The following is a 17,857-nucleotide window of genomic DNA, read 5'->3' on the forward strand; positions in this document are numbered from 1 at the left end:
AATCCGCACCTACGTATAATACGTCATATTAGGTACTGCAGCAATATGTAGTCTCAAATAGTCGACCAGCCTTAGAAATGACCAATGTAGGTGCAAATGTTTTGTAATACGCATTACATTGTTTTTTCGAATTTTCTCTTCACAACGACGATGCGCGTCAGAAACCGAAAAAAGTAAATTTGTGCAAAATATCATAATATTAGAATGATGCATAATATTGCCTATAATATGATCATGAATCAGCGACCGATTATGTGGTAACCTCATGAAACGATAATTGTTTTATAATATTGTTACTTCGGTAATAGTGCGGGAATCTGCATAATTTAAAATAATATATTATAATATCGTATCGTATTATTAGCGTAGGCTAATATTGAATAGGATTGAATAATATAACAATATATAGGTAGGTAATATTATATATTGTTATATTTATCTACACGGCTGAATTAGGCCGAACGCCGCCCTTGCTTTTCTGTTTATTATTTTTCTTCCGCAGTTTCACACTGTATATTATAAAGTACGGTCGAGTGTCCATTCTTACTCGGTACAACTATACGTAGGTACACGCATAATAATAATAATAATGGAAGTATAATATATTGTGTTATATTATTTATGCACGCATATTATGTGCCCATCGAATATCGAAAGTTTCGTACGTGGCCGTATTTCCATAGACCTTGAGGTCTGGCTTAAAACGCAGAAGACGTTGATATAATATATACCTACCCGAAAATGTGGACATGAGCTTATTGCAAATATTGGTATATGCGTTGCACGTGACTATAATTTTGTGGGTGTATAGCATTTGATAATATATTGAACTATCCACGAAGAAATGCGTATAATGCTACCATAATATTATGGTTATAAAAATCTCAAAAAAAATTGAAACCAACGTCTTACGACCTGGATAACAGAAATACGTCTACAAGTTACAGCCCTGTACACAGGTTCTTTTAGATAATTGGTTGAGCAAATATCAACGTTTTAGAATAATATATATCGCTTTAATCTTAAACATTACAGAAAGTGATTCCTGTTGAAATTTTGATCTAATACATATCGAAAAAACTAATTCAACGTTTTTTTTTTAAGTTTAAGTTCAAACTTCGTCAAAATCATGAATTTTTGCAAATTAATTTGAAGTTAAAATTTAAAAGGTCGTAAAAAGTTAATAATTTGAATATTTAGTTTCACAAGGTATGCCATTTAATTTTTTCTCAGATAAATTAAAAATAATCCACAATACATAGGCAGTCACTATTTTTTTTACAAGCATTTAAAGTTTGAATTTTGATAAAATTGGAAATATCAGAGATTTCAAACGTTAAGCTAATGATTATACCTCAAATTACGTCCTAATAGATACTCATAAGTTATAACTTATATTATTGTAGGTAATTCAAAAGATGCTAGATAATCGACGAAACTTGATTAATTTCACTAGGAATATTATAAAATTCTAATATTATTATAATTTGCTATTAAGTATAAAAAAATAAGCGATGACATTTTTAAAATAGGCTAATCATATTAAGCAAATTATTTTGCCATCCTATTCACATAATTTTACAGTACGTCAGTAAAAACTTACACCATTTATAATATGCGATGTTCTTGGATAAAATTAGTTAAACTTGACAAATTAAGATAATAATAATGATGTAAATGTAATATAAGATTAAAAAAATTATTCTTAATTTATTAGAATATAATAAGAAATAATTAGAGGCTGGCAGAAATATTTTTCGTACGCAAGACTATTACCTATTGAACTCAAATGTATCACATACATTACCTGTACATTACATTGGAATGACAAATATTCTATAAAATTATTTTTCAATTTATTAATTGATTTATTTTTATTTATTTAAATTTTATGCAAAACCTGTGGCGCTAAAGAATGACATAATTGAACCTACAAAGATTAATTAGTTCACATTTACTTCAGTGATGCATACAAATATATAATACATCAGTTTCTAAAAATTAGTATTTTATATTTTCTTAAAAAGGTTTGTTCTTAATAAGAATTAAAGAGTTTATCGGACGTTCCTGCAGGGTTGAAATATTCTGACCCATGGCAGGGAATACTCGATTCTCTTCTTTCCCTTTCGCACATTCATTGGCCGTTGCATTTTTTTATGTGAGTTTCAGGTATAGTGGTTCATAATATATTTACATTTATAGTTTTACTTGTAAATATTTAACTATAAATAACTAACTTTTCAATTAAATTTTAGACATTTTAAAATTATATATAATATGATTACAAAATCAAACATGCGATGACAGTATGGACTATATTAGTTTAAACTATGTGTAGACATTTCTATTTTTAAATGGCATTCATAGGCAGTTGTTTTTTTTTTATTATTCACTGTTTTGGCATCTAAAACGCTTGTTAAAGTGTAATCCTGTAACAGATGTCAATAAATTAAATAAAACAATAATAAAAAGTATGATATTATTATGTTGTTGTAAATAAATGCAAATATCATTTGCTATACTTTATTAAAGCAACTAGTGTAATAATTAATGACAAGAAATGTTGCACACATAGTTGACTATTATAAATGAAAATAATTATAAAATCAAACCACTATATTATGCTATATAATATGATCATAAATATTTAAATCGTGTTTTCTCGGAATATCAATGCAATGTAAAATCGTGAAATATTAACGGCAATTATCGATTCAATTTCAATTTACATACATTTACATATTCTACAAATATATTTTACGACTAGCATTAATAATCCAATTATCACGCATATTGGAATTTATTTAAACGTTGTGTACTAAAAAAAAAGCATTTATTTAACTATTACTATTTTCCATATTATAATCCGCAATGGACCGTATACCGAAGTTGTATATATAAAATAAAAAATAACTTGTTAACATACAAATTATTTAAATTGATTGACTCATACGGTTGTCCCTTGGACGTTCAATAGCTGCAGATATCATAATTATTATTATATTATTATTTATGTATATACTATTATACAATACGAAAATTAATGAAATAGGTATATAAAATAGTTGTTTCAATCTTTGAGAATGAGTTTCGAATACTGTTTTAGTACCAATTAAAATTATACAGTCGTAGACCTAGTATAATAAACAATCATTCCTATTCATTCAATTATTTTAAAGATTAAAAACACGCTTTCGAAGTATAATATACTATAAATAAATAAATACTTTTTAGAAGACGTTTTATTTGTATTGTAGTTTGTATGAAAACGCTAACTTTATAGATCTTCGTTTTTCAAGGATAAAATAATATAGACAAACACAGAAACAAACGGTTATCGAAGAACAAAGTATAATAGTTGTATGTATTTTGTATTCAATATAATATATAATAAAACATTAAATATCATTGGACCTCCAATAGACATTCGTCTCGATTTTAAGATCATAATCTGAAACAACGAAAAAAAAAAGTCTAGTTTTAAAACAACGGTTTCCACTAATATGAGAAAATGAGTTGGTAACACATTTTTTATTGTGTTTATACTCAATGAAATTTAATCAATAGTATGAAATCAGATCAATTGTGTTTAATATTTCTGATTTGTCGCATTCACTACAACACTATTACAATACCATCACACGAAATATATTATGTACAGCACGTTACATTCAAACTTCTATTGAAAAACATAGATCGTACTATATTTTTCACTGCTGGAAAATAAATCGTACAACTTTGTTTCAAGAATTTTCTACGGTCGTTTGATAGCTATATATGTATTAAGCCGTAACAAGTCCGTTGTCGCCTTTAGCAGGCGACTGAACGCAGATTTTGACGAAACAGCGGAATATTTATAATACGTCATATTTATATTGTAAATGCAACAACAACTATCTTGTGACTAAAAAATAAAAAAATGCGTTTGAAACCTCTGCCCGCTGCATGCGCGGGGCTGCAGGTCGTACAATTAATAATACGTGGCGAAAGATGAAAATTAAGTAAGAAGTGGTTATGTAATGTGTACATAAAGGCACGGAAAAATACGACTATTGTGGAAAGAGTTATGGCCATAATTTCGTCGGGCATAAATAATAAAGAGTATAAAAAAAATAACGTTGGCTACGTCGTTTGTAAACCGTACAAACAACATCGGTGCACCGTGAAAAGGAGAAATTTTACCAAGTCCGCTCATATCATTATCATACTTATCTTACACATCGTATAATTATAACATGCGAACACGCGTGTGCGTTTGAATCTATACACAATATCCGATTATTCAGTACCACATCGGTGATTGAAATACGACCAAAGTGTCGGTTATCGATTGCGCAGACCGTAAAATACGTTCGCAGACGTGATCACCTCTGTAATACAACGAAATTTATTATTAAATCGCGTATCATGCCGGAAATCCGATTATATTATAATATGTTATAGGCACCTACTATGTAATATTGATTATTATTATCGTTTTTATATCATAATTTTCATTTTTTACTGTTTATTTTTTTATTTATATTTAAAAACAATAAGTAACACGGTTCAAATGTTTTTAATTTACTGTCCACGTATACCTACATCTTTTCGTGGTTTTATTGTTATATGGTAATTTAAAACATTAGTTATTTAAATTAAATAGAAAAACTGTATATCTAGCTATTAGCTATTTTATTATAGGGATAAGAAATTTTGAATATATAAAAAAAAGTAAACAGAAGGGACACAGCCCCCCCATCATAGGTTCCTACCCTGAATCAATATCTCAACTGACTGTATTAAATTAAATTATGTTATATTATATTATTATAAAGGTTTATTACTTTGCATTAATTGTGTGTGAGGTCACAGAGAAATTTCCAAATTTTAAGCTATTTCAGTGTATGGTCAGTAAATATTGACTTTATAAATTATAACTTTTTTTTGACACTGGATTCGAATAAATAAAATTATTTAAGTCATTCTCATTATAAAAAAACTTTGGTTTATAACTTTCTAAGGCATGTGTCAAAATAGCCAGTCTTTTTTAAAAACATTTTTCAAAGTAATAACTTAAAATATCCCAATTATTCACTGGGTATAATTCACTTTTTATTAGGTATTCAGTTTACAACTATATACTTATAATAGTTATAACTTATAAATTATAATTATACCAATTATCAAACCCTTGAGACAAATCGAAATTTTTTTTTACTTTAAAAAATGTTTAAGATATTACCTACAACCTTTCAATAAGTGGTTTTAATCTCGAACTTAAATATTATAGTGCGATCACTGGATGGTTTCTTCCCTCACCCTATTCATGTTCTAAATTTATTGTAGCACATATTATTATTATGCCTTTGTGTATAGATATTAGATTGTATATTCTCTAATAAAAATTAGACTTATAAGTGTGTTGTATGTTGTTTGAGTTATTATAAATATTTATCCTCATATGAACTTTTTTAATGAGAGGAGAAAAAATTTTATTATAAAAAACATATTTTTAAAATAACTATTGACTCTAGGGGGATAATTATATTCGGTACCATAGTAAACTATATGATATCATCTGCGTTCAGTTTATTGAACTACAAATAATTATTTATCATCTTAAAGTCTGTGAAATCATTATTGGACGGGTGTACCTGAAATAGGCAATAACAATGTAGAACAAAATGCAAGCATGATATTGATTACTATGTTTTAATAAATATTTGTCTCTGCGGAGTTTAACATGGAAATATTAAACTGCACATTATAATCATATTACAATGACTGTTATTGTATATTTTTGTAGTCTCTGTGGAATATTATTATATATAGGTGCTGTCCATGTATTATATTATTATTAATAAATCATTATGACATCTGGGCGAACCACTGTCTTTTGGGATTGTTTTTTTTGTTTTTGTTTAATCCGCATTATAATATTAAGTGATCAGTAAGACCTATACCACTGTTCGCCTTAAACACGAATCATTTGGTATGACAAACCGACATTTAAATTTTATAAATTAAACCTGTTGTAATTTTGACGGGCTTATATGAATTAAATAATTCGTGGTTATATCAAGTCCCACCTACATATTATATTATAATACATATATGGCTATAATAATAATATACTATTTGGTACGTACGACTTAATTATATACACAATAAGCTAGATAATATAGAATATTATATGCTAATTATTTCCTGCACTTCACCTAATTATTGAAAAACATTATTAGGTACCTATAATGTATATTGATGAAGATGGATGTGTATCACACATAACATTATATATTATGTTTACAAAATGTGTTTTAAATATTTATAAATTTAAGATAAAATATATCATTATAATCATTATTATATATAATGAAATAATTGAACAAATAATATAATAATAATATAATTGAACAAATTTTTGATTTTTACACGTGTAGTAGTTACTAATCGCAATTATTTTCATGATGCGTGTATTATAATATTTATAATGATTTACAACTAATAACAATTCATTCTGTTTCTAGATACCTAAAGTAAAAAATAAATAATACCTACACAATAATATACACAACTTGTTGATAATCAATAACTAACCACAAAGCTAACAAGACGATGTGTTTTAAAATGCAGTGATAAATGGTTTATGGACCACAATATGTGAAAGTTGAAGATGATATGTTATAGTTTTACATATTATGAACAAAGGTATGTAGTAGGTACTAGGTAGTTAAATTCTAAAATAAATAAATTTGTAAATTATCGTTAACAACAATCATTTGTAGATAAAATTACAATAAATGTAAATATTATATGAAAAAAAACTACTGACCACATAGAGTTGAAATGTTCCAAAGAAATTCAATATATTAACAGTACCTATAAGATTTAATAATCTTATCGAACGGATCAGCTGTTTACGATAAATATGGTGTTTCAATGATTGCTATGGCAAAAAATAGAGTACTACTAAACAATAAAATAATATCTATGTTAAAAATGAACGAGTGGTAATAAATCATTATATTTTAATTATTGCATTCGAAAATAAAATATTAATGGTTAGAATATATTAAACATATTTTGCATATTACTGGTATAAGAAATCAGGGTAAGTAAATTTCAATTTATTTCAATTTATTTTCACTGAGTATTAAAAAAAAAAAATTGCTGACCATACAATGTAACATTATAATTATATTGGTAATAAGCTAATATACATAATATAATTTTTTTTATTTCTTTTTTACATTTGAGTGTTTTTTTTTGTGCTGTCTTTTAAATTTAATACTATGAAAATATATACTTGTAGTTAATTTTTATTTATTTATGAATGCATTTTTTAATAATTGGGTATTATTCCTTTGGGTTTATTCAATGGTGCTAATATAATGAACGGAACAACTAAATAATATTAATTGATTATAGTGTCAATCAAAATATTAATTTTTTCCCTAGATTTTTGCATCACAATACGGTCAAAAATCTCTGTACAGCTAAATAGATTTAGTAACACTTTTTTTGGATATGGAAAAGGAAACGGAAGGTAAGATAAACTATAACTATGTTTGATTATGTCATCATCAGAATAATAATTATTATAATATTATCAGTAATTTAGTAATATTCGACTATCCTTTAAACGAAAACATCCAATAATATATTATGTAACTTCTTCAACTTAAATGTTTTATTTAAATTATAGACATCATAGACACGATTAATCCAATGTAAATTAGATATATTATTTGTTTAGCTCCCTTAAGTAATTTAAATTTAAGTTCCAATAATTGTGCGAAAATCAATCGTAATCATCCTCTTGCTCTCATTGTGATTGCATATTATTGCTTCATGCATAACAACACAGTCCACGAAGGAGGATTAGAGAACTCCCTCTGTAGTTTCGTTATTCACTATATTGCATATATATTGTGTTGTCTCCTCCACAAATCTTAAGTTACTGATTGAATCTGCTACAAATAAATATAATATTTTAAAATATTATTTTTTTTTATTTTCGTAACCTATAACGCGTGTGTTATATTTATGCATATAGTCTTCGGACAGTAATAATTAAAAACGAAAAATATTGTTATATTGTAAATACATACATATTATATTATTATAGATCCCAAATATTATCCAATCAATCATAATATTTATGTTAATTTATCAATAATAATAAATACATTTTTAATAGCGTGTTATGGCTTGGTCTTTGCTATTCCACATTCGCACAGACATCAAAACTTTGAATTAATTGTCACACAAAATCAGGACTAAGTCCCGGATTTATTGACTCCGGCTGGACTTTTGTAATCCAAGCTTATATCTATAGTATTTGTCGATGTGATCTAATCTCAATGCTTTGTTATTGAGATGGCCGTTTTTATATTGTTATACGTAAGGATAATATACACCGCGTTACGTTACTTTTTATAACTGTTTGTTTTTCAATACATTAATTTAAACGTTTCATTCTCTCTGACAAGAACATTTATGTCAAATTTATATTAACCACCATATAGCTAGTAAATATACTATACGCTGGTTATGTTTATTTAAATTTTTAAATAAATAAAACGGTTCTCACTAACATTGTTGTGCATTATTATATTGTATTTATTAATATTATTTTTTAGCCGACATTCAAATCTACTTGGACTATATCAGAGGCTTGGGGATTAAAGCGTGGATTCCCGGGACACTGGGAAGTGGCCCCAAGATGTCTGAAATAGACCAGTGTCGATCCGGGGTATTCTGTTTGCATTATGAAGGATCAGACATCTATAGTACAGACATTTTTTTTATTTTTCATAGACGATAACACGTATGTATAAATATTTTAATGAGTAGGTTTTAGTTCAGGGCATTAGTCGTCGTACAAAAAACAACGCGAGTTCCACCTCAGAACTTGTCAAGAGTCTATACCACGTAAAGTCTGTTAAGTTAGAAAACGACGAGGTAAGTCGAAACTGAATTAAATCAATAGGTACACAACTTTAACTAAAAAAACTTTATGTTGAAGTTGGATCGATTAAATGACAATTTGGGTGTAAATATAACGTCACTTGATGATGAAATAAAATGTAGACGTGATGTCGGTACTCAGTGGAGCTATAGAGATATTATTTATGATTCACTTGAGATCCCAAAAATTCCAAAAAGTACCACTAGTCATTTGAAAAAATCTGTTGGAAAAAGAGTTGACGGTATTGAACAAGTGAGGAAACAAAGCAATTATAGTAATTAAATGTTTCAAATGCGACCTGATGATATATAATTTTAGCATAATATCCGATAATGTATAACAACAGTTATATAAATATTACACATTTTACAGAAAACTTTCGTTACTGGTATAACGGGTGTGGCGTATAAACGTATCGTAGAAGAAAAACTTACAAGAGAAGTTAGAGTTGCTAAATGTTACGTATCGTCGTTGCCAGATCGTGTACTTAAATGCGGTAGCGGTGATGCGATGAAAAAGAAAAACAGTCACCTCGATAAGAAATCATTGAGATCAGATCACACGAGTAAATTATGGAGAAGCCTGGACATGCGTTTAGACGAAATCAAAAAATCTGGGCTTAGTCCTGGTTTTGTACGGCAATTAATTAAACGGTTTGATGTCTATGATAATGTGGAACAGCAACGTCCGAGCCGGAAAACCTTATAGACCTATGATGAAATATCATATACCAATATTAATAAATACTAATAATAATACATAATATTATAATAATTTTCACCGATATACAAACATTTAAAATATAAAAGAATATATTTTTTTCTTTTCGCTATCACTATGTTGTTTTTGTACTATTATTATTACGAGCTTTCGACCGGTTTGATCAGTCCAGAATCCGGTCATGCATGTGATAATAATGTCTTTATACATTATAATAAACGACCCAAAATCGGAAGCAATAACGCTGTTCGTTTATATAAAATATTCTACTGCACCACGTTACGCACGTACACATATCAATTACGTGTACGATTATTATATAAGTATTGTAAAATCAGGTATATTCACGAATGCCATTATACGTATCGAAAAAATAATAATTAGTCATTACTCACGCATGATGGTTTAGGATATTATTATAAAATGTTTATCGGTAGATTTAAATGTAAATAGGTACCTAGGATTTGTAAGATAAATTTGTATTTATAGTGTAAATATCCGTATGATCTAAAAGTTAAAACCTACATCAATGTAAAATAAACTTATATACGTATACATAATAATAATAATCGTCAATGACAAACACTATATGCAAATCCAAGAATAAAAAACGTACTTCTTGATATTTTCTCCGCTGTACATGTTTTCGAAATGTGTTTAAAAAAAAGTCTCAACGAGGTTACAATGGTAACATCGTTATAATATTTTTACTCATCGTTTGCTAGGTGTAACCTAGGGTACTATCACGCTAACATATTTTAACGTTATAACATTGATTTCATCTATTTATCGTTTGGTTGTCATAGCATCAGCTGTAATGGTCAGGAAAAAATGTATTCAGTCCAAAAAAATAATTGGTAAGTAATCCCCAAATTATTTTTGAAAAAATGAATGTATTGTTTATTTTAAGCGCATATTTCCGATTTTGAAGTGAAATATTAACTGTAGAACGCATATCTTACTTTATTTAGTACATAATATTATTATTTACAGAACTAGCATTGAAGTTTAAGCCCCAATAATAATTGTATAATATATTATGATAAAACCCGGTACCCATATACCGATATAATAATGTAATGGCTCACATTAATCTTGGCGTACCTATATATACACATGATACATAATATTATAATATATCGTGTAAGCGGACGCGCGACACGGACAAGTCGGCATTGATAATCGTCCATAATATATAATTATATGATATAATATTATAATTGTATATACGATTTGATTTACGACGTTCATATTTCCATTAAGCGAATGGGGATTTTATATGTATTAGAGAGGAGGAGACGATCGGCGGTGTGTCGCGGCGTGTCCACATAAATCACTTGGACTTTTTTTTTGTCGCATTTAATCCCCCGCAACGCGCGCTGCGAAACGTGTAATCGGCCGACGATTTTTTCACTTTATTTCGTTACACGCGTGATATAATAAGCAAAAAAAAAAAAAAAACGCTTAAAATTACGCGCGAGTAAAGTGGCATTTATTACCGTCGTCGTCGTCGCCGACGTCCTTCGGCGCAAAAAAAAAAAAAAAACAAAATATATAAATTAATAATATTCCCGACTTCCTCTATATAATATTATTATATTGTATTATGCTGCGGGTACCTATATGTGCGAATATGATAATAATAATAATAATAATAATAATAATAGTATGTAGTGCGCGGGAGCCGAACCGCCGACGAGCTGCAGCGACGAGAATAATGTACCTATATAATATATAATATTATAATATCATCGACGCGGCGTTTTAATTACGATTTATAATAATAATTATTATGCGCGCCAGCACTGTTTTATTCGGTTTTTTTAATTCATCCCTAATGGGAAACGCGAGACGTGTCTCGGGCGCGCACACGATTTATGGGTTCGTTTTTATTATCATATAATAATGCGTGTGCACTATACACACACGCACACAGAGATATCGCGAAAACCGGCACAGGCACCCATAATTGGATGTGAGTGTGGATAAGAAGAGAGACAAAAAAACCGCGTGAGGAACGCACATACGCCTGTATTATATTATTATATATATATATATTTTATGTGTGTGTGTGTGTGTAGTCGCTTTGGCGAATTTGCATTTTAAATAAGCTCTAGAGCGTATATGACTTCGCTATTGTCGCGTGTATGCGAACGGTTCATTGGCCGTAAATTTAAAACGGAAACAGACGAAAACATTAAAGGATATAACCGCGATATTATTAAAATTATTATTATTATATAACGTGACTCGCGATTATTGTTGGTTTTTTGTAAATTCGCGAAACGTTGATTTATACGACTACTATACGGGATAATCCTTATTTATTGCAAGACAATCGATGTCTCTGCTTATAGTTCTTCGCCTAACCCGACCACGCGGCCCACATGACGTGAAGCATTCACATTCAGCATAATATAACAATAATCACTAATTAGGAGACAATGTAGTATAGATACCCTCTACAGTTCATGTGATAGTATGATTAATATTATTATTATAAATATAGTAGGTATGTAGAATAACGCATTGTAGATGATCGTCTCATCAGACGCGTAGCCAGGATTTTCTTTTTTTTTGGGGGGGGGGATGGGTGTTTTAATTTTATATTTAAATATGACACGTGATGGGAAATTCACACCCTCTTGCATTGCAGTCGTCAATCTTCGTACTATTCATAATATCAAATATCACCAATAAGACAACATATTTTGTAAAAATCTGAATGATTTATTAAGTACATATAATATGTTTTTCGCATAATTACGACTGATGGGAGTACACCCAAGACGTCCCCATGTTTAGGGCACCGTGCCTCATCGATTATTCTGTAGTATCATATTATTTGTGTTACATTCAAACAATGGTGTTGTACAGATATGAATTAGCTTCACTCTAACAAATACATAAATAACTTAGTCAAACAAAAATAACGATATCATTTTTCGTAAAATATATCCAGTAGGTGGATAGCCTATTTGTTAAGATACCTGGGTAATAATATTATTAGCTCTGAGTAAACTGAAAGTGTAGATTAAAATATTATAGCCTTAGGGGATGCTATAAATGAGCCACAACGAATCTGAACCTAACCTCATCTCATCTAACCTAAGACATTATACCATACAGAAGATACAGTAAAGTTGTATTATTGATCAATCGATAGGTCAGTGCACCGTAGGGCTAAAAAGGGTTGTAGACTTTTCGGGGTGTACATATATAACATAAATGTTTACATACATGCATGACGAACCGCTACCGGATTGTTAGTCAAATATACTCGTCACCTGCTACATAGCTCCCTGCTGACGGCGGCAGTGTGTTTTGTGTGTTGACTGTGAGCAAATTTACACAGGAAATAGGTAACATACCTATATATCAACGCATCCACGTCGTCCGTTCTATAATGGCGGCAGAGGTTCAAATAAGAATAATATTATACCAAGTGAACATTTCTGAAAACATATGGAAGAATAATACATAATAATTTTGTACGCAAATCCTAATCGTAACTAATATAATATTATAAGCCTTCGTATTGTATGCGAACCCAATTATCCCCGATATATTGTTAGCTAGTCATATTGCCTCGAGTGTGCGTACAAATAGATATTATATAGAGCCCGGAGTCACATATGATAAGAGTACTTATAAATCGAAATAGCATTAGATCTCCATTTGAAATCAAAATATTGGAAGAAACCAACGAGTAGAGATCGGACATTCGACCATCGTGTCCAAATTCGACAATATAAGCACGGTTTGACGTGATCGATTTGACAAAAAAAAAAAATTGATACCAAAAACATCGAATATAATAATATTATATGACACTATTTTCAGTGGTACTGATAAAACTATAAGACATCAGGTATCGTTTTAGAATTATATTCGTACATCGAATCAACTTTTATCGAAATCTAAATCATAGGTTTCATGGGAATTGTAAACTACATGCAATTGTTATCCAATAATAAAATTTGGGAACAAATTTAATTCGAGATACACTTCAATTATTATGTATATCCAGAGAATCCTACAGGTATCGAAAACAACGACATTATCGAACAAATCGATAAAATCGATAAAACTAATTCAGTTTTTGTTAACCATAATATAGTAAATTATATAATATGTTTAGGTATATTATAAAGCAAGGTATCAAAATTTCGAATGACAGAGAAAATTCGAACGAAATAGCGATATTAGAAATTATGTCGTCGGTCATCACCATATTATATTATTATACTAACCTATACTCGAACTACAGTCGAATCGCACAAAGTATCTATCCGGTTTTCGATCGTCGTCGTCGCCGTTTGCGCGTGACGATAATAATTAAGTGTCTCTCTTTTTTTTCTCCGTTGCCAATAATGCTTATTATATATATATATATGTGCGCAATATACACACAACCGTCGTCTCTGGACTATCGTGGTTCCATTTAATATATTGGCACGGTCGTGCACGATCCGTTGCTATTTTACTCTCTCTCTCTCTCTTACACACACACACACACACACGTGCTCGCCTATATACGATCGCGGCTCGAGTATAATATTATATGTGTGGAAAACATAAAAATAAAATCGTCTCCTCGTCATCTGCCCGGCCGGCGGCGGCGGCCGCGTGTTGAGTGGTAAACGATGTTTCTCTCGCCGAGATTTTTATCGTGTCGGACACGTTTTTCTGCGTTGAGCACTTTACCCGTAGGTACATTTCATACTAGCTATAGTAATAATACGGAGCACGTTATCATCTGCAGCAGTCCCGACGACGATGACGACGACGACTGTTACAGAAAAGCGTATTTCACGCGCTCGTATATTACAACAATATTATGTATGAGTTAAGTACCTTTGAATACGAGATCGATTTTTATTATGTTTTTTTTAATCCATCTCTCCCGGAAAACGACACTCCGCATGCTCTATATCATATCATTACCACGCATACGATACTATACTAACCAATGATATTATTTTATCGTAGTATTTTCGATATATTTAAACTGTAGCTTTCGAATTCAAACTATGACCGTAAAACTAGTATTTTAAATTTATATACCACGCAGCGCACGAACGCAATGTCTTAATATCATAACAATTACATGTGCCCGAGTACATATTATAATAATTACAAAAGTAGCTGCATTACATTTTGAAATGTGTACAGATTTAATCAAATTGCAGAAGGGGCTTAAATATTTTTGCTCCTCAATCATAAATATTAGGTGCCTATATTATACTGTACAAATATCAATAATACATGTAATTTATAAAATATGATAGTTATAATATTAACTAATATTTCAATAACAAGAAAAAATTATGGTATAGGGAATAGCTTAAAATTGTATAAAATGTTTTTATACCTGATAGACGCAACTTAGGATGAACGATATTGTTTAAAAAACTGACTAAAGTAACATCAAACTAATTAATTATTTAAAAAAAAGAAAAATCGTACTTATATTACTTGCTGTAAATTAAGAATTCTAGAAAAAACGTGAAATTTGTATTCTTTTTAGGAGGGGACTTGGAAGTTGGGACATATTTGAGAGCGCTAAGCTCACATTACCCCCTCTCCTAATCTCCAGCTATGGTACTCGTCGAACACCAACGTACGCTGCAATGATGTTTGGCTAAATAGTTTTTTTAAAACGTTTGATCTTTAGTTATAATATATACTACCCGTATACCCTCTACTCTTGTTGTGATTTTCATAAATTCATAACTTTTATAATCTTCGAGGTATACGGCGGTTAACACGCATGGTAGCATACTTACACAATACGTGATATGGTAATATTATGAACATAAACCTATTATCTTGACATTAGTTAATAATGTTACTGAACGTCGTCGACTCCAAACGATGCATACACTATCGTACACCACTATACCAGTGGTCTAGGTTTCCGTATTTGACAACCATAATGCTACGACGTGCGCATAGTAAGTATATTACTTAATTATTTATTTCAATTTCGTATGGAGCACCGTTTTAAATAATTTGAATTTCAAATTACTGATTTTATGTACTATATGATTTAAATAATAATTGATATAATATAATATTATCCGATGCAAACACAAATGATTGAAATAGTCATCACTTATCAGTAAAGTCATCAATGTGCAATCATAATATAATAACTCTAATGAGGTATTTACATTTCTTTATAAGATGTGTCACAACTGCGTTCATAAACATATGAGTGATATTCGGTATATGCTTTTGCTATAGTATCTAGATGTTAAGCGTGTAAAAATATTGAGTAGAACAAAATATTTGAACATCCTTCCTAAGCTTTTAACACATTGACGGACATGACTGATAATGCAGTTATGGAAATTAGTGTAATTTGGTAGTCACTCTGATTGGGCATAATCCATAGATTTTTATATAATTTTTAGATTATTTGATTTTTTTTTTTTGCCCAAATTGTTAGTAAGTCACAATAGGACACTAGATAATTTCCATTGTGGCGAAGTCACAAGAAACGCAACTGTTCTAGCAGTCATGTCATTTTACGACTTTTTATATATAACTGCTATACCAGTCATGGTCATATTACAACTTGAATCAGGATGACTGCTATAGCGGTTACTGCCCGTCAACGTGTTATATCAAACGGTTAAGCTAGATTAGATTCTGATTCTTAGAATTTTTAAGTATATTTAAGCCGAGTTGCATAAAAAAATTATCAATTTGATAGTTCAATAAAATCGAATGGACCAATCATGGGCCACTAAATCAGGTTTAAGCGAAAATACGCTTATAATTGATTCGTTAAATACTTAGTGGTTGTTTGTGCAACCTGGCAGATTAATATATTTCAATAATAATCGAATCTATAGCCTCGACAAAACGATACCACCATCAGCAAATCCATGGAAAACGGGTGACGCAGACCGGAAGTGATGAGACTCGCAAAAATTTGTATAGAATTCTATAGTATATAGTTTCACTAGACAGTACCCTATGTCGTCACACTACACAACACTTCAGTTTTTGATTGAGAGTCGATCGGCACGACGAACGCATAGTTATATGGCTGATGACGACCACAATTTCTTCAGATCGATTAACCGTTTATGGTTGACGAATAAATTATCGCGGTTATACCCTATCGTGACGTTCGCGTTAATTATTTTGATTCAGGTTAAGTAAGTGGTCCTTTGCGTAGAATAAGTAGGTACTAATGACGATTGCAGCATTTGGTCACGTCGACTTCCTTCTCCTTTTGACGTGTCACCCTGGATATGGGTGGATATGGATATGATTTGATAGGCTAATTTTCAACAATGGGCCTAAGAAATATAGTAGGTATACATTCTATATTCATGACTATACAGTACAAAATCCTCTAAAATATTAAGAGATACAAACACGACAAAGCTGCACGTTCAGGTCAGTTGAAAAAAAAATTGTATTGAAACAATTTTCTCACTTATTTGGACCAGTATTGTGAATACATATATATATATACCTACAGAAAATGTACTTACTGGTTTTTATAAAATCATTAATTTATATAATAATATTGTCGAATGTGGTGTTTTTTCAATCGACGATATATTCTGTTTTACTTAAATCTCATTTTATTACACAATATTATATTAATTATCCGGTCAGAGAGTCTGTGTGCGTTTCTTCGGTTCAAAGAGAACATTTTTATTTCCACCCACGGCATACACGTTTACCACTTTTCTACGCAATAAACATGTAGAATACTGCACCATACGACATTAGAAATATGTGACGCCACGTGTTTATCGTGAACATTTTTTTTTTTTATTTATAATAATATAAAATTTTACGTTTAATACATTTCGGGACTCGACAAAAACGCGTCGTCGGTTCACCGCATGCGGTGCTTGTTTTAATATACAAACGTGATACGTATAACTGCGTGTAAATGTAAATACATATATAATATTATATATTATTATATAATGGTGTTCGTAAATTATGAAAGATAAGATGACTTCTTGGTAAAACGGTTAGGTTGGTCGGTTTATATAATATGTGGCCTGCAAGAGTGCGTATATTATAATAAAGAGGAATTTCGTCGCTATCAGTCGTAAAATCATCTGCATCCCCCCGATGGTATTAAAGACTGGCTTTGAAATCGTTCTGAAGAATATAGAAGAACAGAAAAAACGTAATCAACAGACA

This window comes from Acyrthosiphon pisum, chromosome A1 (assembly GCF_005508785.2).
Source record: "Acyrthosiphon pisum isolate AL4f chromosome A1, pea_aphid_22Mar2018_4r6ur, whole genome shotgun sequence".
NCBI lineage: Eukaryota > Metazoa > Arthropoda > Insecta > Hemiptera > Aphididae > Acyrthosiphon > Acyrthosiphon pisum.